The sequence below is a fragment of the Varroa destructor genome, unplaced genomic scaffold, assembly GCF_002443255.2.
Source record: "Varroa destructor unplaced genomic scaffold, Vdes_3.0 BEIS01000001.1, whole genome shotgun sequence".
In the NCBI taxonomy this organism is placed as follows: domain Eukaryota; kingdom Metazoa; phylum Arthropoda; class Arachnida; order Mesostigmata; family Varroidae; genus Varroa; species Varroa destructor.
The window spans coordinates 12,362,315-12,389,818 of record NW_019211454.1 but is presented as its reverse complement, the minus strand read 5'-3'; the positions used below and the strand labels follow the sequence as shown (position 1 = coordinate 12,389,818).

At 40.4% G+C, this 27,504-nt stretch overlaps 1 long non-coding RNA gene across 1 annotated transcript; it reads right to left on the bottom strand.

Moving 5' to 3' along the window:
- Positions 1–150: 150 nt before the first annotated feature.
- LOC147758263 (uncharacterized) lies at positions 151–24,831 on the bottom strand. The gene is made up of 4 exons (XR_015319720.1): positions 24,186–24,831; positions 22,572–22,661; positions 6,922–7,077; positions 151–554 (listed from the first exon to the last, which is right to left on the bottom strand). It is a non-coding gene; the product is annotated as an uncharacterized LOC147758263 (long non-coding RNA).
- Between the last annotated feature and the right edge of the window lie 2,673 nt (positions 24,832–27,504).

Genomic DNA, 27,504 nt, shown 5'->3' with positions numbered 1-27,504 from the left:
CAAAAAAGCAAAACATCCTGCAAAAATAACAAGAAACTATATCTTCTGGATCTTTTTTTAATGCTAATTCAAGAGGTTATTTTCGCGAAGATTACATACAGGATGCCACAAATGAGGTTAGCGCATTATGACAGCCTCAAAATACCGTTGTATTTTTTCGAATATTGCGAAGACCCTCTACAAGGATTTCTGCCGACAGGCATAATTTTGAAAAGGGAAAATTTTCGATCATTCTTAAAGATGTGCTAGCTTGATGATAATTTGTGTTTGTATTAAATGGAGCAAAAGAGACAGGTACGTGGGAATAGGAAATGCTTGAATCGTCGCGGACGCGCTTTCTATTTTATCCGAACCATAAGTCGTAAATGAGTAAAATTGTACGTAATGCAACAATCTAGACAAACTGGGATTGGTGGCCGACACTTCCACAGGGGCGAAAAGCATCAGACGTTTTGAGCCGCATAGCTAATAGAATGATGTAAATAGTCCCTTTTCTGATGATTAAAATCCCTACCATGATTGTGTATGACGCGTAGACGCATATCCATTTTTTTCTGTAAACGAAAGAAATAATTCACACATACGAGATATTATATATATATATATACACACTGCATGGTTGTAAGTGCTGCTATGTTTAACAGTTAGTTTTGATTTCTAACCGTGAGGCCTCTCGTCCATAAAACTGGTCCTTCTTCAGTACATGAGAATCCTGGTCATTGCCGAAGCGAACGATAAACCTCATTCTTTCTCACGTATTCCATAAAAGAGAAAATGAAAATTTAAACAGTGCCATTGAAAACGCCACCTATGACAGTCCGAAAAGATACAACAGGCCGAATGATTTGGGAGGTTCTGACATTTTAAATAAGTCGTAATTACGAAAGCTTAATAGCTAAATGAATAAAAAATAAATACATTTTCATGTTACTACCTACCTAAAGAGCCGAACTATGTAACCAATCCAAATGCTGCGCTAGGACGTGCGTATAAGGCAGTTTCGTTAATTGGAGGTCGTGTACGATCGCCCTTACCTATGCTGGGATAATTGTTTGTATACAAATAAGTCTCTGATTCCCTGTTTGTTTATTCAACATAAATCAACGAGTATACGATTCGAAGGAATTGACGTAGAAGGGTCAAAAGCTGAGTTTATGCGTGTGCAAAACGAAAATCTGCGGTTATCGGGAGTATGCCTCCAGTTATTACCGGTTGTACTTTACGGTCAAAGTAAATTCTATCCTAATTGCTGCTAGGCTTATGACTCTTATCTGCCTTTGTAGGTTTACGCACCGGTCTGGATATACAAACTGCTGTTTATAACCTATCTATAACACAATGAAGACTGGGACTCAAGCAGCTACTATTACTAAGCTATTAGACGTAAGCGGTGACAATCACTACGCTACTTGGTCCTTGGGCGTTAGAATTTTCCCCATACTTACGCTTCAATAGAGGTGGGATACATTTCAAGAAGACTGCGTTATTTTCCACGCCTGTTCAGCGCCAGAAAGATGTGCGATAGATAATACAATTCGTTTGCCTAGTTAATTAGAATAATGAGGCGATTATACGGAGCAGTAGTTAAAGCCTATCCAAAGTACCAATGACTGTATCCTGCTGTCGGGTGAAAAAAATCAAACCGTCCTATACCAACCGACCGGCGGTTGAATCGCAAGAGGCCACATTGTATTGAGTATGCCTTATTCCAAGCCGGAACTGATTGCGCTTGTCATGTCGTTTGGTTTGCGGTAGCCAATCAGAAAATCATTTACTAGCGTCCCAAATATAGAAGCTTCCTAACTTTTCGTCTTACTTTGAACCGTTCTTAGGTATTTCACAGTGCACTTTGTAAAGCAGAAATTTTCAAACATTCGTGATTAATTTTAAACGACGTATTTAGAGCCATGTGACACTGCCATCCTACAAATCTTGCTTGTGATTTTGACGCAAGAAAGACACGACGACGAAGTCTGCCCGCCACTACCCAGCTACAAACAGCTCTCGAAATAAATAAAGTATTAAGCAAAATTGGTAAACATCATTGGAGAGGCAGATGATATGCGGTAACTTGATTTAAGGACCACAACATTTTTCCGGCCCAATCAGGGCCGATTGGACGAAATGGACAAAATCCATTGAAATACACAGCAGTAACCAATGGCACGATCGTAACTCATCACTGGAAGACGTCTGTTACAGTGAGGCGAGGCGTACGATTTGCTGGCGATCGGTTATTGAACCCGCGCACCCCACAGTTGCATATTTCATTCGACCACTAAACTGGATATGACCGATTTTTTAACCTAGATGTTTTAGGGAATCGAAGCCTTTTTGTATACTTATAAATACATTTAGTTAGTTTACTCTGCATTGTTACGTAAATTAGGCCAGGCAACGTGAACTATGCCAAACAACGAATGCATTATCTAGAATCGTAATTGCTTGCGTAAGCGTTGACGTCTGTGCATACATGACATCAATCTAGACATAGACGCGTTTAATGATTTAAGGCCTATCTTTTCGGCACCCGCCGTAAAATTTATTTAGCCAGATTTTTTTTAGCTTCTACTTATTTACTGCAACGCCACCTGCCTGATCCAACTGGTTCATTCGTTTATGTTATACTCAAACTGGTTCGGACAATATTATACACCAAAAGTTATTCCCTTAAAATGATTCTGCCTTACCTAACCTGTTGCTATTAATTCATTATTTTGCCCTAATTTTAATTAGCGTTATACCTAGTTTGAAATATAGTATAGTTCGACTGCGAGCTTATACTGTTCACTGTTTCACAGAGCAGTTTACAAGCGTCAGGTTGCCGTAACCATATTCTAGTACTTTGTCCCGATCATGATCAGTTATTACTAGTTTTTTTTCTCCTCGTCAATATCAATTGAAATCGTGAATGCCTCTTTAAATAGAACAGAGGTATTAAGTTTTGATCTTTCCCTAGCAGTGTTGCATGTTTACGCGGTTCGTCGAGAGCTATCCACTGGCTCAAAGAATTATACATCGGGATTGCATACTGCGTTCCGTCAAAGACTATTCATTAGCTCTAAACACCGTGTAGTTTTTGCCGACAGTAAGTTCAAAACGAGCTTTTGTCGAAATCAGCTCGACATGGGTCGCTTCAACTTCGAAGGCCACATTTATTCCGACAAAGGTTCGTTCAAAAAGCTACTCAAAACCATGTTGAGACACATTTTGATCCCACTGCTACAAAGGTAACCTGGTACGACCTACTGGATCTTTCACTTCTTTCATGTCGGGTCACTTATCAGAACACGTAGAGCATTTTCACTCGACTCTTCAAGATCTAGCCATTAATAGCACAAAATGCCCCTTTTACATAGGATTCGATGTGGAAAGATGTTCAACCTGAGAGTAAATCATATTACGATTCCATCCATTAAGAACTTTCACAAAATACACCTTGACATGTAAGAAACTTTTACTCTAGTGTCACTGGCCCTCCTCAAACCGAAATATCCATTTGAGGTAGAGGAAGATTTATTCTACTGTTACTCAGTCGAGGAGATATATCGACTGATATGAAAAATTAGCGCCAACAAAGTGAAACTTATATTTCGGTATTTATGTCCAAGACTACTTATGAAGGCAATTGCGCCTCAATTTCGACTTGCTAACTAACATGACCTATTTCGATCAAAAGAGTATTTGGAATTTATTTGAAACGCCATTTTTTCATAGGAGAAGCAGCTGTTACGTTCGGACGTATACATGGCATTTTTCATACAACGTATCGATCGGTAGCAAAAATCCCCTTTCTACATAGAACACATGTTACATTATTAACCTCCAAACGGTATCTATTTGAAACGGGCCCCATCGTCAAATGCATGCCGCTGGCGAGAGGAAGATTTGATTAGGACTACATCTACGCAAAACAGGGATTACATCTTGATTGCAGGCCTACATTGTTACAGTTTTCCAGTTGTGAATTGTTTGTGCAGTAATTCTACTTTGACGCAATCAATTTTTTGCTCAATTTGTTAACGACATTTGTTCCGCTGCAGTTTCCTACACATTCTACATATTTCGTTCGCCCATTGAAATATAGCCGCGTCGGCAGACCGCAATTATCTCATCAGCTCATTTTAATGTTTGGCTCGTACTACGTCTAACCCTTGACATAAGCCACGACTCTATTCCAGGCCTACGCTTTTACGGACGTACAATTGATGTTCTTCTACAATCCTGTTATATTAATTCTGTTATCCCAGTGCAGTCAGAATGATTACATTTGTTTGGTCTAGCCAATTTCTAACATTGGATCAGAGATAACGTTAGTTCAGTGTAATTATTTTATTATCCCATTATGGCAACGGCTAGCTACTTTAACGGAACGATTCCGCTTTCCTCCTAATGGCTTCGTTGTTTAATTACAATTATTCTGTCTACGCAGAGCGTGTACGCCACGGCCTAAGACCCAATCCCGTACTCATCCATGGTCATCTGGTCACCGGTATATATCTGTACTTTTTTCTAATCAAAAAGTAATTTTTAATGCTTCGTAAGCTTCTAGATACATGTAGCTCCATTGCTATCCATTGAGGTGTCGTTTCGTTGCAAGTACGGCCACGGCAAAGAGGCCATAGCCTACGTCTAATCGACCTGCGCAGGATCCTACCACTTCCCTGTATCACACGCAACAGGCTGCTACGATAAAAGGTTGCTGTGAATAGAACATTTCTATTGTTCGGTTCAATTGGTCAGTCAGTGGACGTCTAATACAAAAGTGCTACATCGGTAATTTTATTAGCTAGAGCGAGTAAACAAATCATTTCATGAGCCATTGCCATAATCTCTTTTGCGTTTTCCTATATGCTACGAACACTTCCTCGCTGCATCAGTATATCATTCACTTTAGCTTAGAACAGTCCGTCGGCCAGCCACTGCTGTAACGTACCAATTGCGTAGCTAGAACAGCGTAGATTCGGGCACACTCCAAACTTCAATTCCAGGCCAGCCAGAATAACTCATTTGCGAGAGATGTCTATTTGCATCTATCATGCTTGTATCTAGCATGCAATTATCTAACCATTAGCACGCCGTGTCCGGCTTGTGTGAACGTAAAGGCTGCTGAATGAGGTGTTGCTAAAAAAAAAATGCCCCATCTATCGACAAAAGAAAGCGACCGCCCTGCATACAAGGCCGAAAAACACTAATCTCCTTAAACATCTCAAACATTAGCTAGGCATGAGCCATGCTCATAGTGAGGAATGTGCTAGACTAGGGGAGACATTTAGGGAGAAGTGTAGAAAACAGCGGGGGCAAAAAAATGTCACAATACAGTAAATATTTCGTCAGCTTTACCTGATTAGGGTTCAAAATGTTTAGAAATGTTCCATCGTCAATGGTTATCTTTACTTGAGGCATCTGCCTTAGAGGCCAAAGGCCGAACGAGCTTTAGTCTGCTTCGGGTCGCCCACGCATAATAATGCGTCGTGAGAGCAGCTTGACCAAGTAGAAGGCACCGACAATGAAGGCGGAAAGTCTATGCCGAGGTCATTTTCCTGACCCTAACTACAAACGCCTGCGCAGACTTCCTGCTACACTGTACCGCGACAGGAAGCGTCAATGGACTAATTTCTGGATGCAAAACCTGTTTACCCGTCTGGAAACAAAGGTTAGGCGTTCCTATAGCGCCGCCTTATCGATTGAAAAAAACTTTCCAACCTGTCTGTTTGCTACAGGCAAATGGCTGAAAATTATTGCATTTTTCCTTGTATGGTAGCTGTACAATTTTGAACCTGCTTGAAACTTTTTAGTAATTCAGTAAACAGCCATCCGATTCTAACGAAAAGAAAATACTAATCCGAGCGTTTAGTTTGTCTACTCAGAATTATATAAAAGAAACATGCGCATTTAAAAGACCATGGGGCTACTCAGAGGGTATATCTGTGTGCACTATAACCCTTCGCCTTTAGGTACGATAGACACTGTCTGGCGGCCAGTGTCACCGCAGGCAAATTTGACTGGCCGCATTACTTGCTAGCTGTCGACGTTGGACAGACTGCGAATGTCTATGGTAGCTAACAATGGTGGTCTAGAGCTCCCGGACCCTCTCCAAATATCCCCAGCTATGATCAGATAAGTGTGTCTTCATTCTTCTGAAGGTAGATCTAACACAAAGCTGACTTTGACGACTCTTCTTGTGTACGATAACGAGCCATTGTTTTCATTGTGTCAAAGTGTGCCACAACAAGGCTTGTATACAGCCCCGCTTGTAGCGATAGCTTAACAAGTGTCCTGTTAATAATCAGTGGTCGGTAATTGCGGAAGTCGATGTTTCTAGCAATTTGTTTTTTATGGAACAGGTTATATCCGCAATGATGAGGTAGATTAAATTTCTGAATATATATATATATATATATATATATATATATAGTAGTAGTTTAATTGTATAGGTGTTTTGCAAATGCAGTGCGCTATTGGTGGGCATTGATAGACATATTGTCCATCGCATTTGTTCGTATGGCTACGAACCACATCTTTCTCATCTGGTCCACGTAAAAATGTTGCAATTGTGTTGCCCCATTTTCATGATTTTCGATGATCGACATCGATGACAATTTTCGGTGTTGAGGATCGTCAATTGGTGTAAAAATCCTCGCCGACTTAATTAATTACCAACATCTAACAACTGATATGGATTGCGTCGCATCTGATAGCAACCCGCTTCTGATCAGCGGGTCACTGCATGATGATTTAGATCACATTGTGTCTGTGTATTATGTTAGTGCAGCACTTACATATGAGTTTATTCAAAAATAGAGCATCTTGCTAGCGTGGTTATGTACGTCCTCTCTCCCTCGGTTACCTGGCTGTGATCATACCTATCAATGCATACATCTATCTATGAAAATTTTCAAGAAATCTATCTAGCCTCACCTCGTGAAGTAGCTCCTCATGAAGTCTGCTCTATCCCGTCAATCGGGGTCGTTTCACTTGTAGGTCAGCTTAAATCGTAAAAGTTTCAACGAGCACTCGGACAGTTTTCGACTAACATGCGGATCCGTTTGCTTGCTGCAAGTAGCAGTATGTAGCCTAGAACGGTAAAATGGAACGCCGTTAGTTGCAAATACGTTTCATTAATAGAAAACTATCTAAACTATAAAAATAGTACATTTACTCATTTTGAGATCAGTCGAAACGTCATTAGCTAAAGTGCGCGCTGAAGGATAAATATCAAATCAAATAAATAACAAGTACATTTTGCAAAGTCATCGATGTATAGCGGCCATCTTTGAAATACTTCGAAATTATTGCCTGGAGTAAGAGACTAGTTGTTACTGCGTAGAGTGGACTACTTCTCCACTATCCCTGTAGGACGGGTATTAGTAAAATTGAATTTAATATGTTTATAACGCTGGAGCTGGCCAGTGTGTTTATTAAATATCGAAGTATTGTTAGTACAATTCAATCGAAGTAACTTCGATCTGGGATCCTGGGGCAAGCTATTCTCTTTTGAGCTGTTTTCGAATAGAAATCGCCGAAAGCTAAACGCTATTATGATCGTTCTTTCCGGCACATTAAATCTTCCTGCTTGCTTTGTTCAGTACATCATCACTACCATCCGCTCTTCCTTTGTTACACTTGACACTTTCGAACTAATAGTCACAGAGCGATGTCTCGGCTCGTTTTTTGTTTGCCTCTTATCGACAAAACATGCATTGTTTCATTGAATCAGTGTCTTAATGTTGAAGAGGCCAGTTCGGTGTATCCATCAAACATTTAAAATGACAGTTCACTCGGACTATTTACTCTCTTTCGTCTACTTACTTTATTAAATTGCCGTACGTATCTGCGCGTCGGGTGAAGATTGTACACGTCGTATCATTGCGTCGTCGCTTTTTTTTTTTTTTCACTCTTCTCTTACATATCACCATACAAGTAGGCTATGGTAAACACTAGGTTCTCACGGTCTCCGCGTAAAACTCGATTCCGTCGGGTTCATTTGGCAAAAGAACAGCTGAACGATTTGGCTGAAAAGCCCCCTACTACGTACTTACGCCGCATTTTGCCGTTCGAGGACGCTCTAGCCGTTTCATTTGTTCACGTAAAATGCAAGCACGTAACTAAGTCCTTCAAGCGTCCGCAGAATAAAGCTGAACTGACTTCTCAAATTAGGGCAATTTATTTCATTATGGACGTTGTCTTGAGTTTAACGTGATACTTGGGAAAGATGAGAAAAATATCTGATTTAAATATTACATCTATACCTCATCAGCGTAATGAAGAAATCAATAGATGATAAAATAACTTGTGCCATAATACAAATCTTAATCTATTCAAATAATACATTTTCAATTGTTTGAAGAATGGATCATACCGAGCATTGTGTTTCGACGATTCCACACTAAGAAAAGAAACGATATTACCAAGAATAATGTTTTTCATCATCATTTCAGATAAGAAGAGCTATTTGGTTAACCGCTATCAAGCCATCTAGCCTTACCTAAATCTCAAAATGATTTGTTTACGTTTATCTCAGGCCTATTTGTTTCTTAAGGCTACTGTTTAACTCTGACATAGGAAAAAAGCAGCTTTCGAGAAACTCATCGGACGAACTTCGTTTAAGGAGCACCAGTGCTAGCGCCACTGCCCGGGCGAGATCCTTACGCTGCGAACACGCTACGTTAACAGGTGTCTCGTGAGGACAAATTAGACATTGGTGCCTGAAAGTTTTGACCTGCTGGTTGGCTCTCCGCAGCGCTTTGGAAGGCTGCTTTTAATGATATCAAGGGCGCCATGTGTCTCTCCGGGGTTCGTGGGAAGCTTCCCGTGGATTGGTCAAAGCAGCACGAAGCTGGAAATGTGCAATGAACTTGACGATAATCCTATTTAAGGTTACAGATTCGTTTTTAGTCTCAATGCGAATCAGAAGCGGACGGATTTTTCAGCCAGGGCGATACTGACACAGGGCCTGTTGGCCCATACAATAGTTAAACAACCTAATTAATGGTCAGCTAAGACTATTCCTTTCCTACCAATATCGATAGCTTTTTTTTGTGGAAATACTACGTGAATCCTTCTATGTAACGCGTAAAGATACAAAATATCGTAGTCGGCCTAATTAAGAAGAAGTAAAACAATTTATTTTTGAAACTGCTCATTAAAATCGGCCAGATATTCCTGAAACTTTTTACGGTTATAAGGTGATTTAAACTTTTTGCGTAATACCATGCGAATTGCCGCAGGTATCTCTGGAAACTTGTATGCGATTGGAGATGACTTCCTTTGAAAGGTTACCTACATTTATGTACATCTACTTTGAATATGGTCTAGCACCATTGGCCAGGCGAGCGGTCACACGTTTTAGCCTATCGTTGGCAAAATTGGGCCTGAACTACTTGAATGTCGCAGTAAGCTAGCGAACATTTGAGCTTAGGCACATGATTGTTGCAGTATGCAAATGCGTTCGGAAAGTGCAATTGAATTTCGTATTACACATTTAATATTTATTCGTCCTCGCGTCGTAATAAGCACCAGAATGGTTCAAAGAGCATAGCTAAGCCTAATTCCTTTGCGTTAGCTATCAAAAATATGGCCTAATTTAAAGCTGCGTGTTGGGTATACAGCAATCTATAATACGAACCTACTTGCATTTACGTAACTTCTGATGCGCGCTGTGTATGCACAGAGTACGTGTATAGTCAGGTGACTCGTGGCAGTTATTCATACTCATTTTATTTACGCTAGTTCTATTTGAACGAAACTTTGGAACCTTTTTTTTGGAAAGTTTTTATAATTCTGTCTGTCCCGTGAGCGCTGAACTATAACAGTAAGCGTATTTCCCGTTCGCTGAACGAGCTCCCTCTCGAGCAGACCTTCAGCTCTTAACGAGCCGGCAGTCATCTATTCCTCGTAAAAATATCAGCCTTCATTAAGTAACCCGAATCGGTGCGCGAGATGCGTGTGCGTAGCAGATCCCAAAGGCTTACTTACTCGGCCTTCGGCGTATCTTATGTTTCCGTCATTTCAGTAATCAGATCAACTGAACAAGGGATCGAAATCGCTAGCAGCCACCGAAACGCTTTCATCCTTGTTGACTGATTGGTTAATTTAATTAAGTTATATTTAACGTCAGGTGGCTTTATTTTTTTTTAGGCCAATTCAACGATGGCGACCGTACCAAGCGTTGGCATTGCCTATGATCGATCGTCTGTAAATGTTACGTAATAATCATCGGCTACCTGTTTATACCACATTAGTGCCTATACGAACATCTCGAATCGACAATATTTTTCGTACTAAATAGGCAAAGGTAGGCTGACGTGATACTGGATCAATATTTTAAATAGAACATATCATGTTAAAGCAGAAAAACAGACTGTTTATTCAATTATATCGAGCGTCGAAAGTGTTCGTGAATTTTTGTAAATCACGAAAAATACAAACATACTAAGATATTAAACACCTATCTAGCTAAATACTGAGCAATCGTCGAAAGGTCATAACTCAAACAATACGTTTATGAGAAATAAAAATGTATTAAATGAATTATATTATTACCATTTAGTTCGTCTGGGAATTGTAACGACCAGAGAAAATCCTTACTGGCCTTAATCCCGTTGGACGGAAAACGTTAGGCATATGATATCATTCACTATCGGATGTGTTCGTTCCGACTGCCATATTTGATCTGCTGCTATACCCAATAATTTTTCTATTACGACGCAAATACAACACAGCAAAAACCAACATCACAGCTATACGTGAAAAGTCGGCGATTCTACGTAATATGTACTCTGTGCAGAGTGGACGTCTTGCAGTTTGTTCAACAATGTTAAGCATTTTTTTTTTTTTTTTCTTGACCATATCTATAAGTGTAAAAAGCGCTCTTTGAAAATTTTCGTTTCGTTTTGGCTTCGTACCGCCTACAATTGTGGGACGATAATGGATCGGGTAGTACTTTGCCTGTTTCGGCCGTACGGATGTAAGCCTGATCGATTCTTTCACCCGCTTAGATCTGGAAAGCTATAGGCATTATGGGTATGATATGGCAAACATGTTTCAACTTCACGGCAGACCGGACAGCCTTGCTTTCTTTGAGAAGATCATACTATTTTCAGAGAACGTTATGAATTGATTTGTACAGCAAAATGGCTGATCTGCTATCAGCTTCTGATTTGACATATCGTCAATCAAAACTTGGCTGGCATATGCGGTCTGTCGTGACATGCTGAAAGGTCTCCTTTTTTTTTGTCATAGGTGCCGTGCCTTCATGTCAGGATAGCTAGACCAAATTGAGATGACTCACATATACTTTACCAACGTGCCAAATATACATGTAGCTATACAATGTGTCGGCAAGCCTTTTCAAGTGCCTGTCAATAAATTAATAAATAGGTTAGCAAATGTCCTGTGTTGTCGAACAGCAACTCTATATCCACACGGTTGAAGGCATTCGAAACGCTGAAATATTACAGGCTACCTTTGAGGTTTAACTAAATATCCTTCTTTACCAAATATAGCTATTTCATCTGCAGCGGACGTCGTATCGACAAACCCTATGGTAAAGACCAAAATACTGTCGATGACTACAACAATCCAACATCAGATAAATGTGCCTGATCTACGTTCGCTTTACGATCCTTCGCGCAGTAAAAGGTAGCTTTATAGCTCCCTGTTTCAGAAAATTTCACAAATAGTCATATCGATGGACTATACGAGAGTTCTATGGATTCGGACAAGCTCGAACAGCACGTGACCTGTTTTACCTTTAACTTGTATTAATTCAGCGTTCGTTTAGACACTGACAGCGGTGACTCGTCACGACGATCTAGCGTATTCGATATCGCATAGTTGCCCATTAACCTGTGATTTACTATATCAACATATAGCAAGATAATTATATCAAACGAAACGCGCATAGAACATGTTTTGCTTATTTTATCTCGTGTCTTTACTCATTAGTGATACTGTATATCGCTGGTCTTGGATATAGCCAACATAATAACTTTTTGGCAGGTAAAAAAGAGACGGTGGTTGATAGTTACCAAAGCTACGAGGCAAGATCGATAGCGAAGATTACTGCGACATTAGAGCTATCAAGGTCAATTACCGTCTAGGCAAGGCCAGTCTACAGTCGAAGATAATAGCGATTAAATGCAACGGACTGTTTCGACGACTTGTGAACCGTAGCAAAGAACTCACAGATATTAAATACATTCCAAAGAGGAATGCTGAATAGGTCTTTCTTATGTAAGGATATACTCATATAGGTATGTGGATATGAAACGTGAGTAAAGTCTAACCCATATTTCGAAATGGGATGCCATTACGCGATGCCATTTTATAACGGCCCAATATTTTGCTCAGTTTTTTTTTTGTCTCCTAGATGCACACGTACTTTTTTCGGATGTAATAGTGTTCACGCGGATCTGGCCGTTCAGACACATATTAGCAAGCGGGTTGCGGTGAGAGATGCAGCATCGCATAATTTAAGTGACCCAAAAACATGGCTTTTTGTCTTGAAGCTACAGCGGCAAATGTTGCTTATCTCAACATATGTACAAACCCAAGTATTCCATGAAAATTATACTACCAGAAATTGCATAAGCTATTAGTGTTAAAATAAAAGCCAAGCAGGAAATTCAGAACTCAAAAATGGGTCTGGTGGAAGGTCATGTGCAGCTGTGAAAAACAAGGAGGTGTTCAGAACTGTGGCGGAAGCCAGCCCATCTCAAGTTTACGGGTGTTTTATCAGACATTTATCGGATCTGGTAAATATAAAAACATCAGCCGTTTTCACATTCGTAGAGCAAAAATTGGACACATAGTGTCGCATGATTTGAGTAGCAATCAACAGCAAAGACAAGCAAAGGCTCGCCTGTCTTTGTTTTCACGCGAAAACAATAACCCATTCTTGCATTGAAAAATTACTTGTGGTAATAACAGATCTTCTACGACAATTGCAGACACTCACCGCAAGTCCTAGTTCTTCGATTGTGTATTTTTAGCAGCTGGAGATGATTAAAGACTCTTTATTAAGCAGGTAAGATCAGTGAATACAGATAAACTATTATTCGTACTGCAGGATAAGCTTCTACCTCACACCGTCAAAATCACGGTGGTGACACTGTAACAGCTGCAGAGCGAGTCTCTATCGTCCACCATATTTAGCAAATAGTATTCAGACAGATTGTTATCTTTTCCAAGATTCTAAGTGAGTAATGCGTATCTTAATATGTAATAAAATTAAATTTCAATACAGTAAATATTATAAATTATATATTACAGTAAACAAAGTATGTATATTTTGTCGCACCTCTTGAAATCTAGAACGAATTCGATTATTAGCTAACACCAAAACCGCCCAACTGAAGTCTGACGACAAAAGATATGCTTGAGAAAGATCGCTGAACGCATGTCCTGAGAGAGCACCACCAAAGCGTGGATTGCAAAAGCAAATCTCATAAATGACAGTCTGTGATTTTCTGTTTTTTTTTTTTATATATTTATACCTATGTGGACAATAGTCACAGATAAAGTTTAGAAGTTTATGACAGTAAATAGCAACAAAAAGGAACTAATCCACATTGATATAGAGTTTTTGAACTCCTCAACTACTTTCAGTGAAAACAAGCTCACTTCTAATGTCAGCCGAGATATATACAAATGAATAAATATTGGCTTGCAGAACTTGAGAAGTTTGCTTGAGACGTAACTGCGCGTCCGCCAATAGGCCGAATTTGCCCGCTGTTGCAGCTCAGAGGAATAACTCTACCGCGTTTCTATTAAGAACTTTTCTCGTTATAAGATCAGCAAGTAGACAAGACTTTATGTTTAAGTGGTGCACGCATAGGCTACGTACGCCAAAAGCTTGCCATTTTCTGTTGGTTTCGGATATGCAACTTCGACCATCTAATTATTAGAGCGCCCAAAGCTATATCATAAGTTGAAAAACTTGAATAACTTTAAAAGCACATATACTTCGGTGTGTGATGTGCGCTTTTATTACTCACATGATCAAGCCAGCTTTCTGGTGGAAGCTTCTCAGCAACTATACACTTATAATCTGCGTTACCATATTTGATCTTGTTGTTGATAGCTTGTTTCAGGACGCGTGACGCTACCTATTGTCGTCTTTGAGGCAAGGGAGCAATCGACGTAACCCTAATTTAATGCTAGAAAATATGGAGGTCAAATTCGGTGTTCCCCGATTTGGGCCATGATTGGCGCGCGCCAGTGAGGTCGTCCATTGTGATCGAATAACTGCACCGTGTGCTGTTGATTGTTGAGCCACACATCGATAGAGGTTTTCTAGAAATCATTTTTGCCTAAACTAATTGCTTCTTTTTTCCGCTAACGCGTAGCGCACTTGGGTCCATCTGTTATAGATCCAGTAAATTTCCTACTTTAATTTTACTATTTTTGTCACAAATTCATAATACGTCTCTTTAGGAATATGGTTTAAGGCCGATAGAAGGCGTGCTGCCTTCAGGAGATTCAGTAATGACAGCTAACTCGTTTTTACGTTTAAAACTCTGAGATCTAGCCCTCCTTAGTGTAATTTTAAATATTCCAAATTCCGTCCTAAAAATAATTGCGCCAGCAACGAAGTTATTATTTGGTTAAAATTCGATTTGTCCATAGTCTTCCCCAATCTTTGACAGATTATACTGGCTCCCTCATCTTGGGAAAGCAGGAATTCAGTGGCTGAATATTGGCTTTCGACATTAAGCGGTAGCTTTGTCGTTAAAACGACTTTTTCTTAAATATTGAAACAGCTTATAGTCATTTAAATATTTACCAACATTCGTTTGCTAACGCTGCGGGGTTATTGAGATGTTTCGACCTGTTAAATAATCCCGAACGGATTAATATTTGAGTACATGTAAACGCACGGTCTGACCTCTTCGCAGCAAGTGTTCCTTACGTTGCAGCCTACGACATTCGTAGGTTTTCAGCATCAACATGATAGCAAACCTAGGTCGAGTAATAGGAAGTCATTTAGCTAGTGTCAAGTTCGTGCTTGAAGAATATCGCCGATACGTCTATGAATTGGCTTGCGAGCCTCTTCGGATCTTTTGTGTAAAACCTGGTTATGCAGATTCTGCTTTCAAAGAGAACCGAAGGAATCGGCCTTTGACGTTAACAAACTTCTTACGAACACATCACGAACTCAGACCAGTTCATGCGCTTTACGTTCACCTCTTCCTTGTCGTTGTGTGTCGCGTTTCGAAATTTGCAGATCGAGCACTACAGCTCTTAGCAAAGCGCAATGTTTCCAACATAAGCCTGTTTTTTAGGAGCCTACTCTTCTCATTCATTACGATTCTAATGTTATTAAGCTATCTAAACTAACATGGTGACTAGAGAATGGGCGTAAGTACGTTTACTAAGCGAACAAAAAAGGCAGCCCAGCCGAAGCGTAGTGTGCTTGAATTGTGCCACTCAGTGTTTATCGAATTCCGTTTATAATTAAATGCTAATTAGGCTAAGTCTTTAAGCGCTATAACACCGCCATACAATGCGCATCCTAAAGCAGCGAGAAGTGTTCAGAAGTCTATATTTATCGAGAATAAGATGTGCATTAGAAACATCGAACGTTTGTATAAGTTACTTGAAAAGCATATTCAACTTCACTTCTATCAAAGCGCATAATCTTCTTCACTTCAAGTTATGACTGATGTAACTGATTAGGTTATCACTACCCCGTTAGATTGTCAGTGCAGCTGCCTAGCCCGCCTTCCCTACCAAGTTCGATTTCATACATGTTTCGTAATATCGTATAAAGCCCTAAGCCTTTCGGCGAGTAAACTGTTTGAATTAGAAGCTGAATTAGACAATATCGTCAAGAGTAATTTGGTGTCTAAGGTCAATTAGACCAAAATTGTAACCGTTAAGGAAATGATAACAATAGCATGATCCTGAAAAGAACATGTGACGGGTAAGCTTTTTTTCGGCGTAGAAGCTATGACAGGAAGTCTCTGACCCTCGGCGCCTCCCAACAAGAAATTCCCTTCAAAAAAGGAAATGGATAGCGGCAAATATTGGACAGTTACAGATACTGCATTGATCTTAGTTCTGAAAAGTCCTTGTATTCCCCAGCTTCCTGTTTTCCTTTCCGCTCATCGGTCTTTCCTTTCTCCACTAATCTTCCTTGAATAGTTAAGCAACATAATAATGTTTGTAGCAGCTGTATACCGGCCACGCTAGCATCAGTATATCGGAGGTAACAACGGTGTTAGTAGCACCAGGACGGTTGAAATGACACAGCGTGAGATATCCAGCTATCATCGTTTCTCACATAGACCAACTTCCCCCACTTCCCACCGTATAGCCAGCTCTCCCTACATGACTTCCAGCCATCGAGGACTATGTTGAACTATGCAGCTGAGGTCTGTGGTATCAGCAACAACGACAACAATAACGAGGACAACAAAATCAGTGCGATATCTCTCTTCCGGCAGCTGGCTATGGCTACCGAACTGTTTTTTTTTTACTTCTGGCCTAAGTCTGTACAGACCCATTGACGGAAAATCGGCCGAGGCGAGGAGTTGGGCTCGGTTGTTGGGTGCAGTGCGCATCGGATAAGAACCGGGATGGCTGCTGATCCTTGCCAAGGAAATGGAGAGATCTCAGACGCTCTAGGCCGTTGGATGACAGAGAAAGGGTTCAGTTGGCGAAGGGTAAGCGGCTAAAGACTGCAGAAAAAAGCAGCAAGAGATACTAGGATCGGTCGGTGGCTCTGAGTGATGTGCGGTGGCATATCTCCCTATTATGCCATTACTGCCACAGGGGACCGTCGCTAACGGGGAAAGAAGCAAGCAAAATATAGTGGCTTCGGAAACGCCGGCCACAGCAGTCACTATCACTTTCTTCCACCCTTGACCACCGAGAAGGGTTGGGTTAGGCCGGATACAGCATTAGACTAAAGCATATATAAGCATCCGCCGCCGGTCCTTTTCTCCTCACACCATATAGCGTACGCAAGCGATGCTGGAAGTGTCTATAGTGAGTTCACGTTAAGTGAGAGAATGCATTTGATTTCGGCGGATATGGAAAGCCTGTACGGGTCTCAACGGATTACACCCTTCCCCACAACCACAGCAAAGGGTCTGCTAGCCGAGGCCTGGCATTAAGCAGTAGTATATATAAGCATAATTTCCCCCTCGGTCCATACCTCCCTCACATAGTGGTGTGCGCGAGGATACTGGAAGTGTGTAGCGGCTGCACGTTGAGTGAATGAATACATTTGAGTTCGCCGGAGAGAGAATGCCTGGACGGCTCTCTCTTCCCCCATCATCGTTTTCTCGATTGGCTAACAGTTGCCGTTTCGGCAGGATGCAAAGCTTCGACAACCTCATGCCATGGAATCGATGTGTTTCATCTAGAACGCTTCGCTATCAGCTAGACTCTGGGTCTCCAGACCCACTAGCAAATGATACCAACGGTGTGGGAATGAAAGCCAAGTTTCCTTCTGAAAACTGCTCCTATCGCCAACTATCTTCTGCGGTGAAACGGGTTAGCAATCTTTGCTCGTCAAACAGGACAACGCTAGCTGTCAATCCACAGCTGTGCCTAGTCCGGTAGGAACACAATTACCAGGAACTACTCGTCCGTTGTACAATAGAAGAAGTGCCAATTATCCATAAGATATTACCGGTAGCAAACTTTACGATTGCAGTACTTTAGCTACAGACAGAGTCATAAATGGAAGGTAATATGGCACTTTCCTTATACAAAGGTGAAATTTTACATTTATTAGTTAAATCAAACGCGTATAACCTACATTTCGTCGAATAATACCGACCGAAACCAGTTGGCAAATAATAGCCGACAAATTTGTACTTCTTATTCTTCTTTTGTGTGCTTTTGCTTTCGCTCATATTCAACACAACGGTAACTTTTGAACATCGACATCGTTAATAAATGCAATTTAAGTTAAGCAGAGGTACGAATGTTTACTTTTTGTTGTTAATTCATGGTTCACACAATTCAAGGTTAAAGGTAATTCAAGGTTACATACATGTATCGAATCGATCTATCGTCCTATACTTACTTTAGTACTGTATTTTAGGTAACAACCTGACCTCTGGTTAAATAATTGTCTACGAATTATTAATCGTCTCTTGAACAATCAGGATCTGGGCGTCTAAAAAATTGCTGGCAAACAAAAAGTCTCGCTTCATTAACACGCACGGGACAGAAATAGAGCAGCTTTTTAGAGATGATGATTCTCAAATTAGGCTATAATATATTGTTATTTTAAAGAAACACTAATTGAGCACTTTGTGGTGACCAGCAAACTCTAGCGACTATTCAACTGGTTGAATATAAACGACGTCAATGATGATAATTGTAATACAACGAATAGAATAAACGATACGATCTTGATTTGAGGTCAAGCAAAACGTTCACTCGATCTACCGTATGTACGCGAGGTTCAGAGTGTCCAGGTATTTCATTCAGCTTCTAGCTGTTATATAGGCAATTCACTGCTACCGCTTATCTTTTTCTTACAGAATTTCTAGATAGTGTTCTGACATGCCGTTGTTTTTTCTTTTTTTAAATCATTTGATTTAGTTTAGCAGCGGTACCTAAATAAACAATTCGACCGATGCGTTGTCAGACAGACGATCGAGCCCCTAGCGCAGGACAAACTGTGCCGAAATTCAGTAACGTCACCTGGAAAAAGAACTTGTGCTCTATCGCCAAGTAAACAACGCAATATTAAGCTACCAATGCCTCGTTCGAATGCACCTCTCGAAAAGATCAATGATGAGTAGTAAACGATCCGCGTATACAGTAAATTAAACACAATAGGAGAAACGATGTTAAGCTTCAGCGTGAAAAAATCCTTTTTATTTTTGGATAATATTATGACACTATGCCTATGCCTACATTAAATAGATAATATCGAATATATCTAAAAGAAGCGGCCGATTCTGTATTTGTCATTTCGCCCGACGTGTCTTTCACGCTCGGCTGTACGGTTACGCGTTCATTATTTTTAGTTTGCCCATATCACACGCCACAATAACATCTCCTAAATGATAGGCCCAAGTATCCCATTGTATCCTTGTTATTTGACCTGACATCGTTGGTGCTGAAATTTCGCGCACTTAAACCGATAAGTACTTCCTACATGTCGAATCATCTAACTCGCAGCTCACATCGCTGGTAGAAATTATCATTACTATTATCGTCATGCTAGAAAAATTATGTATGCGGTCGTTCCCAAGTAGCCGACTGCGAAGTTCCTCGACAATGCCGATTTTTCTAAGATTCTAGTGGCCTCTGACTCGTTTGGGTAGGTCCGTGGTAGGCGGCAGTATCTACTCATGTCTGCTACCCTTTGATGTCGCCTCTGAACGGGTATTCAGGGTAGCTCTCGTCTGTAATACGCTCGAATTGTTAGCAAAGCGTGCCGTAAAGTTACCATGTCAGAGCACTCGAAGATTGGCGGAATCGGCAATCAGTTGTAACCTTCACGTTGCTACAATGAATTCGTATTTACGATAGGACAATGCCAGAGCGTTATTATTCAGTAGAAAGGTTCGGACAACCCATAACTCACACATTCCCCCCATGTTCTCGTTGGCCGTCCTTACTGCTTGATCGAATATTTTCTAGGCGAACTTCTTGTAAGTGGTATATATTGGGCATATAGTGATACACGTATCGGTTTTGTATGTTATTCATTATTAGCGTTTTTCGTTTATCTATGTGCTATGGCTCGTTATTATGAGTTTGTTGAAATCGCTGAGAGAATATTGAACAAAGATGACAAAATAACTTTACAGGCAGCCGTCCGGCTATAGGTTCCACATTGACGAGAGCTGTACGTAGATAATTTATGTGCACGATTGTGGTATGCTAAAGCGTTAGCCAATGGTTGCACGCCGCTGTATTAAGCTAGATATAAATTGGCCATGAGCGACTTGCTGCGTCGTGATTTATTGATAACAACGTTAATTTTCATCGTACGTACACTTACTACAGTACAGCTTTTGACGAAAGACTTCTTCCAGAAGCGAGTGCTCTGTTAGACTATACTGCTTATCACAGTGAAGTGTTGACCATAGCCTCAAAAGCACAGGCCTTTTCTGTGCTTCAGCATAGTGTAACGTCTGTATTTCTATGTATTTGATGTATCAGAAGTTAATAGCAATAAGCAGAGCAGGCACCTTCAAGGAGTTACCCAAAAAATCTGCTAGCAGCACGTTCATACAGGCTCCCTCATAGACTTTATAGGGCAGCTTTATGGGCAACTTGGAGTAATAAAAACTTTTCGTTTTACTTTTTTTTTTTTTTTCTATCATCTTACTTTTCTGTTTACATCTTGTTATGCGCTAATCACGACATGGTCGTGTATTATTGTCGTAGACGGAAATACAAAACATTTCATAGATATATGTATATGAGTGACCCCCGAGGACAACTTGGTAAGTGATTTTTAGAGGCTAACATAAACTTCACAAAAAACTTATCCATAGTAGCTCGTAGCAACGTGTCCTCGTTTACCTATTATAAATACCCCTCGTTTGCAGACAGTGATTTATTTTCCGTCAACTACTAAATCTGTCTTCTCCTTCTGCTTCAAGCTCTCCCTTCATTCAAGTATTGCCTAATTTAATTACTGCCCTTTGGATATGGTATGTCGAGCCAAATAATACCACCATTTTGAAATGCTTTCGGAAAACGGTTAGTAGTTAGACGTATGCAAGAGCCATCTAGGGGTGCCCTTAGAGTCCTAAAAAATATACGAGCAAATCTATAGATGATCCGCAGCATTCGAAATCAGAAACATTGATACTGTAACGTTTGAACAGTGCTTAGAAAGAAACACTCTAGTTCCTTTCAAGCACTGGTGTTGACATAGGTGTAGCTATGCTGCCTTTACCACCATTGTAGCTTAAATACATATCTACCCTACTCAATCGTTTCATTGAAGACCAGCGTCTTCGACGTTCACTGCTTGAAGTTCCGTCTAGCCACTGGAAATACTTGTGTGCTCAGACACGCTGTGTTCTTGACTCGAGAACTGGCTCTAGTACTGCTCATTTGACAGGTATCAAAGACACGGCCATTATCAGGGTTTTGCTCTGGTCGAATTAGGACACTCGTGAACAGAACAGCATAGATACTAGCAGAGGCCATTGTAGTCCGTTTGCTCACCTTTGATATATACACACACACAAACTAGAAGTAGGTAAGGTAACAACTTGCGTTTTTGTCAACATGCTTTGCGGGAAGTGATCTGTTTGATCTGTTGATTTTGCAGCGCGCCACCCGCCAACGATTTTTCAATCGTTGGACTATGAAAAACTAAACGGCAATATGTTAGGTTTGTAAGAGAAGCCACTCATAAAATTATTACGAAGCATAATACAAACAATTTCACTAATTAACATGTTCCGCTTAATAAATTAAGCTTACAAACACGAGAGGCATAATGATTTGCTGTCTCGTTCATTTGATAACTAGGTAAACTTGGACGAGCTAGTTAGTCGACTGGTAAATATAGTATTAAATACTTGATATTGTTATTTTTGTACAGTATCTATGAAGTATCATTGAAGCATGTTCAATTTATAACTAAAATACTCGTTTTGTTCATATTTTTCCAGTATCTATAAACTTGAAATATAACAATGTTATTCGACGAGATCGATAGCGCTTTTTGGCACAACTACATATAAATATGCTAACGGCTATAGTGGTTTAGTACTATTTTTTCAAGGCACTTGCAGGTCATAGGTAACAAACAGTGATCTGTCGAACAAAATTAACCGAGTCCAACTTGCGAAGTTAGATAAAGGCAGGCCGATAGATTTAGTAAAATATCATTGGAGTTCTAATAGAACGTCAAAAATTTTTCACCGGAGCCCTCGTATTAAGCGGATGCTGTTGGGGAGATGCTTATGAGAACCCACTCGCTAATCGGGGTAATGGCACAATTATAACATGTAATTTTATTGCGTACTTGGAATCAGCCGTCTGATACAACGTCTAACGACAGCAGAAACAGGCGCTAATTTCAAAATTCTATGGATTCGTGATGACATCTCCTAGAATTTGGTAGATGGCCATGCATTGTTATTGTTTCAGATAATGGTTCACTGTTGAAGTTTGTTTTCCTAGGCGGGTCACACACACACACACACACACACGACAAGTGTATCGACCCAGTATCTCTCACCGATATAATTCAATAAAGTACCTGTGTACATACGTAATCAACAGCTATGTAAATGTCCTCTTGTGCGGCGGGGGCGGCACGACTACCAGGGGTATATATACAGCCATATATATATATATATGTAGACATTCGTTCGTTCTGTTCGGTATACAGCATTAACGATTGCTTTCATTTTACTATGCGAAAACCAACCCGATGCGTGTAGTGCACTACGGTGAAACTCGATGTAAAAAACCCGAATCGTTCCGCCAATTCCACTCATTGCCGTGTCAACATTAACCACTCGCAGTCAGCGGCCGTCTACGATATGGCTCAAAAGGGCTGCACTTCTTTATCTTCATATGATATATAGATCTGCGTTAGGCGAAAAAAAAACTGCATTTACCAGGGGATGCAGGGCGCCTCGGACACCTGAAGGTTTGTTGTTGAATGTTTTGAGTCATCGTTCTTGTGAAGGGTGGATGGACGGCATCGTCTATTAGCATCGTGTATTTAAAAAAAGCAAAAAACAATTATTGGTACTTATTACGTTTCCTGTACAACTGCTATACGATACTCATCTGTGCACGTAACAGCTCAACCTAATACTAACGAAGACATAACGTAATTAGTAAATAGCGTCTCTATGTATCTTATCATACGAAATATCGGGAAAACTACGATATTTAGAATTTTTTTGACAGACCAATTGCTTCGGTTTGTTGTTTTGTCGAGGCAGCTTACTCCTAAAAACGTACTCGCCCTCTTAAGAGCGTTCAGACATCTTTTCTAAAATGCGCTTTGTTGGACTCGTCGACCCAAAACCACACAAAGTGCGTCTGCCGTCCATTGCCGCAGCTGCTGCAACAGCGGAGGGTGGTCGGCGCTTAAGCGGACAAAAAGAGAAAGTTTCGAAAAGCCATTTTCTTATATTAAACCGAATCGTTTACGCAATCGTAGCTTCATTCAGTCCAAAAACTCGAACTAAATGTTGAGATATGGACAGAGTCTAGATGGAAGCAGGGGAGCGGTGCCTTTGCCGATCGCGTACGCAGTGCTTCAGCTTTTGGAAATGAGCAAAAAAGAATCGTTCTCTCTTAACCATAAGGCACCCTCTACTGCCGTATATCACTTCTTTTTTAATACAGCAAAATGTATTTGAATTGGCTCGGGTAAACCTAGTCTGCAAATACTACTATACCAAAACTTAACTTTAGTTAGTCGTAATTCTCTAAGCACACTGATTAAACGATACGTTCCACATTGTCTTTTGTATAGCCTCATCTCATCGCGTTACTCTGCCACCGTTCTAACCGGCGCAAATCACTTCCTTGAATTTTCCTCCTGTGTGGTCCTACAATTACGAAGGTTTACAGATAGGTTACTTATCGTGAACGTCGGAAGCAATTTGGCCAGCGGTGCTTTTTTTATCGCGAGGTGAAAACTAGATTCGTTGCCAATCAACAATCACATAGCAGTAATGCCGGTTGACACATGGCGGCCGACGGAAGTAACGAACTTTTAAATTGACCTTCGACTCAGGCTGTGCGCGACTCTAGCTGCTCACGTATGCTTTGACGGTCGCTTTGGAACCTTCTCAGAAAACCGAACCTCGTTCTATTGAAAAATAACACGCTTTCAAACGTGGCCGCATCCTTGGAATTTGGATGGAACTGGAGAGGTAGGCTCAATTCATGTGTCGTACAAATTGCCTGAGACTTTTGCCAGCAATAGGCACTTCGATGAGGACTCAATTAATCGCTCAACTTCTAATAAACTTATTCTCTCTCTCTCTCTCTCTCTCTCTCTCTCTCAAGAACGCCACATGCACAACCCCTTAGAATTTAGCTTGACGTCGGTCCGATCCACTTACTTGAAGCAATTCCCTCTATCAGCCTCCAAGCAGTTTACACTAGCTCTGCTAATTATCTGGAACAAATAGGAGGATACCTAAGGTTAACCGTATTCTGTGCGTACGGTAGCGTCAAACAAATTTGTGTACTGTGAAAAAAAGCAGTACCTTGAAAAGAACGTTCGCTGCCTCCTCGCTGCCCGACGTATATATTGAAGGCGAATACGCACACCACTCAGACATTCCAAGTGTGGCACTGTTGCATCCTTCATCGAAGACCTGTGGTAACTCACATCAGCAATTCTCAGTTTCCTTAGCCCTGTTCTTCATTGCTATTGACACAACTTTGACGACAAGTATGTCAGCGGTCTTTTCCACCCGAAGAGACTCGGAAAATCGATGAAAAAAATTGACTTCGTCAAGTAGACTCACTGCATCTAGGACCGTCGGCAGATGGTAGACCTAGAAGTCTTCAATGTTACCCCTTACCCATCTTACCAACGCCTTTTTGCCCTCAACACTACTCTGTTCTGCTTGAGGGCTTTGATACAATGCTAGCAGTAGCGACCAGGCCAAAGTAAGTTCCGATTGGATGCGGTTTACTATCGACACCACGACAGTGGTACTTCTGGCGCTTTCTTGTCTGCCGGATCCGGACTGTTTTCCGTTTTCACTGCTGGCACCCGCTGGTTGCAACGTGAGCAGAATAACGTTTTGCAATAAAGGCACGGGTCACACGTACGCGCATAGGTTTACGTGGGACGGATGCGAAGCCGAGCGAGGCATAGCCCACTTTCAGTCAGTGAATAGAGCAAATCAGAGAGCCGACTAAAGGTGGAAGGGAAAATTCGCGTTACCCTTTTTATACGAAGGCTATCAAAGGCCGGATAAGTTCGGCCGTGTCCCTCTGCCTTTGTGCTATTGCGTATTTGCCTTAGCGATCAGGTGAATCCGGCTGTTTTCGAAGAGGAAGGGCGGAGGGGGATGTATGGACTCGGCTTCTAGGTGAGATTTCTTTAAAATTGGTTGGATTTGTTGATCAGGAAAACGCGTTATACGACGTAAAAAGCATTGTAAAACCTGCCAGTGATTTACCATTGATTGTAGCCAGGTTTGCCAGCTGCCTTAACCTGGATCAACTAAAGTGGAACAAAGTGTTATAGGGCTCATATAGGTGTTGTTGACAGGCCTTTTTTCTTTGTCGTTGTTGACAAAAGTTATCTTGTTTTCCTAACCAGACCTGCCAGGAAGGACTCGCGGAAGTATATACTGGTCATAGATGTTTTAAGCACTTTTGTTATCGTATCGTTATTGTCAATTGTAGATACCACGCACTACTCACGGAAAGACAAACTCCAGTTACAAGCTGTTGAAAAGCAGTAGGTGTACAGGTAAAATTGCTAACATTATAGTTTTTCGTGCGTACAGAATAAGGTGGTATGCGTTGTTCTCTTTTTAAGGGCCAGCACGATGCTTATGCTTTCATTGGCAAAGGGTTATAGAATCCTCCAAAGGAAAGTGTGATAATAAACTTAATGATAATACGTAACTAGTTTAGAATGAGTAGAGATACTCGTTAGCAATAGATAGGCACTTTATCGATAGGTAAAATTTTAGGCAAAAGATGCACACCTAAAAACCACGGGGATATTGGAGATTCTGACCTTGTTTTTGTAAGTCCGAATACGATGCTCCTGATCAGATTCAAGATGACGATTATTAGATACATTTGGGAAGAAGGAAGCGAATGAACATGTTAGAATATAAATATATACATATATATATATATATATTCCATTCCGACGATCACTAAAGCTAACTTGAACCTATGAGCAAAATCGACCAGTTCAACGGGCTGCCACATGATGACGAAAATATTTCTGTCTGATTCGATCAAAGAAATCCACCCCTTAACTCATTTGCAGGGTAGACACAAACTAGCAAGCCTCTCTGATTGTTGCACCGATATCGGTAGTTCCTTCGCCACTTAAAGTACACTCAAGCTATTTTCAGTACTAAAATGTAACGTAAGTAGATGCATATCTATACAGTTATGCTGGCCACACTTTACGTTTTTTTGACGCTTGATCATTTTCTTCTCACTTCAGCATATTCTTCAATTGCGTTTAAAAGTTTTCCCTTTAGTAGCTAACGGCTACTACTGCTGTAATCATTACTCGTTCTAAGCTTATCTATAGACAAGTAAGATGCAGGCTTTCGTTCCTTTGAGAAGTGGGGTTTTCCATAACGTCAGCTTTATTGGTCCTTTTTTTTTTTTTTTTTTTTATTAACAAAACCCTTTACCATTTTGGGAAGCGCATTTTATCGCTGCGCATTAGCACCAACATTACCCAACGTAGAATTACAGCAGATTAATAAGCCACTGTAACTAATTGATGCTAAATGGAAGGCGTTTATAGAAATAGAACGTTTACAAAAGCATTTAAAAAATCGAATCTTAGAGACATATGTATTGCTCCATTTGTCATCCTATTTGGCAAAAATACTTGGCAAATAATGTAGCTTCACGGGGTGTTTTTTTTTTTTATTTGATTTCCATCTTATATTTTTCAACAGACTCGGACATGTTTAACCCGAATTGAAATATAATGTATTTTGATAACAATGCCAAAGCCACAGAGCACTAGACGCATTCGAAAACCCCTGAAATGCGCAAATTTTTGATTTTGCTTTTTGTAATATCAGCTCAGCCGGCCTATAAAAAGAAAGACGAAAAATACCCGCCACTGTACTGCTTCAGGCACCATTATTTCAGATCTCACTGTAATCATTTGAAAAATTCGGCCGCTGTTAACTCTGTATATTACAAGCCTGTCTGCTAAGAAATTATTTTATATCTGGAAAACTATGGAAAATAGTAATTTACAATTGATAACAGGTATTCGTTTTTCATAGATAGCTAGTTTAAATTGGTCTGAGAGATTGCATACTTTAAATTTATGTATATTTTCTTTGGTCCAATTGTTTCACATCAGAGTAATTGTTCAGTCGCTGGTTTGATAGCTCTACGACTAAGTAGTCGGCCCCTAATCGACCGAACAATTCGGGCTACTTTAGATATAAATGAGAAAATAACTTAAAATAAACTTTATTAATTATGTATTCATCATAGAATGATGAAGCCTTAATTTCTTCATAACATTTCTTTATAAACAACATTCACAGGAAGGACAGTTCAAGGTAGATGTTCATCTATATTATTAGTAAGTACTACAAAACTGTGCGTTCGGAGTCTACACGCTACAAATTCTGTATCGTTTTTAACTAGTCAGTATAGTCTTTGAAACATAGTCCAACGTCATTCTCAGCGTTAAAAACAAGCAACACTTTTGCGTCTATTACACTCGACGTAGCTTTTATCGCAGAAAGCTGCTGGTGGCGTTTGAATTTAGCAAAAATAAAAATCGACTCGTTCAAGGCCAAACTACCCATAAATCCACCTATATAATGCGGGCATTTAAAAGGC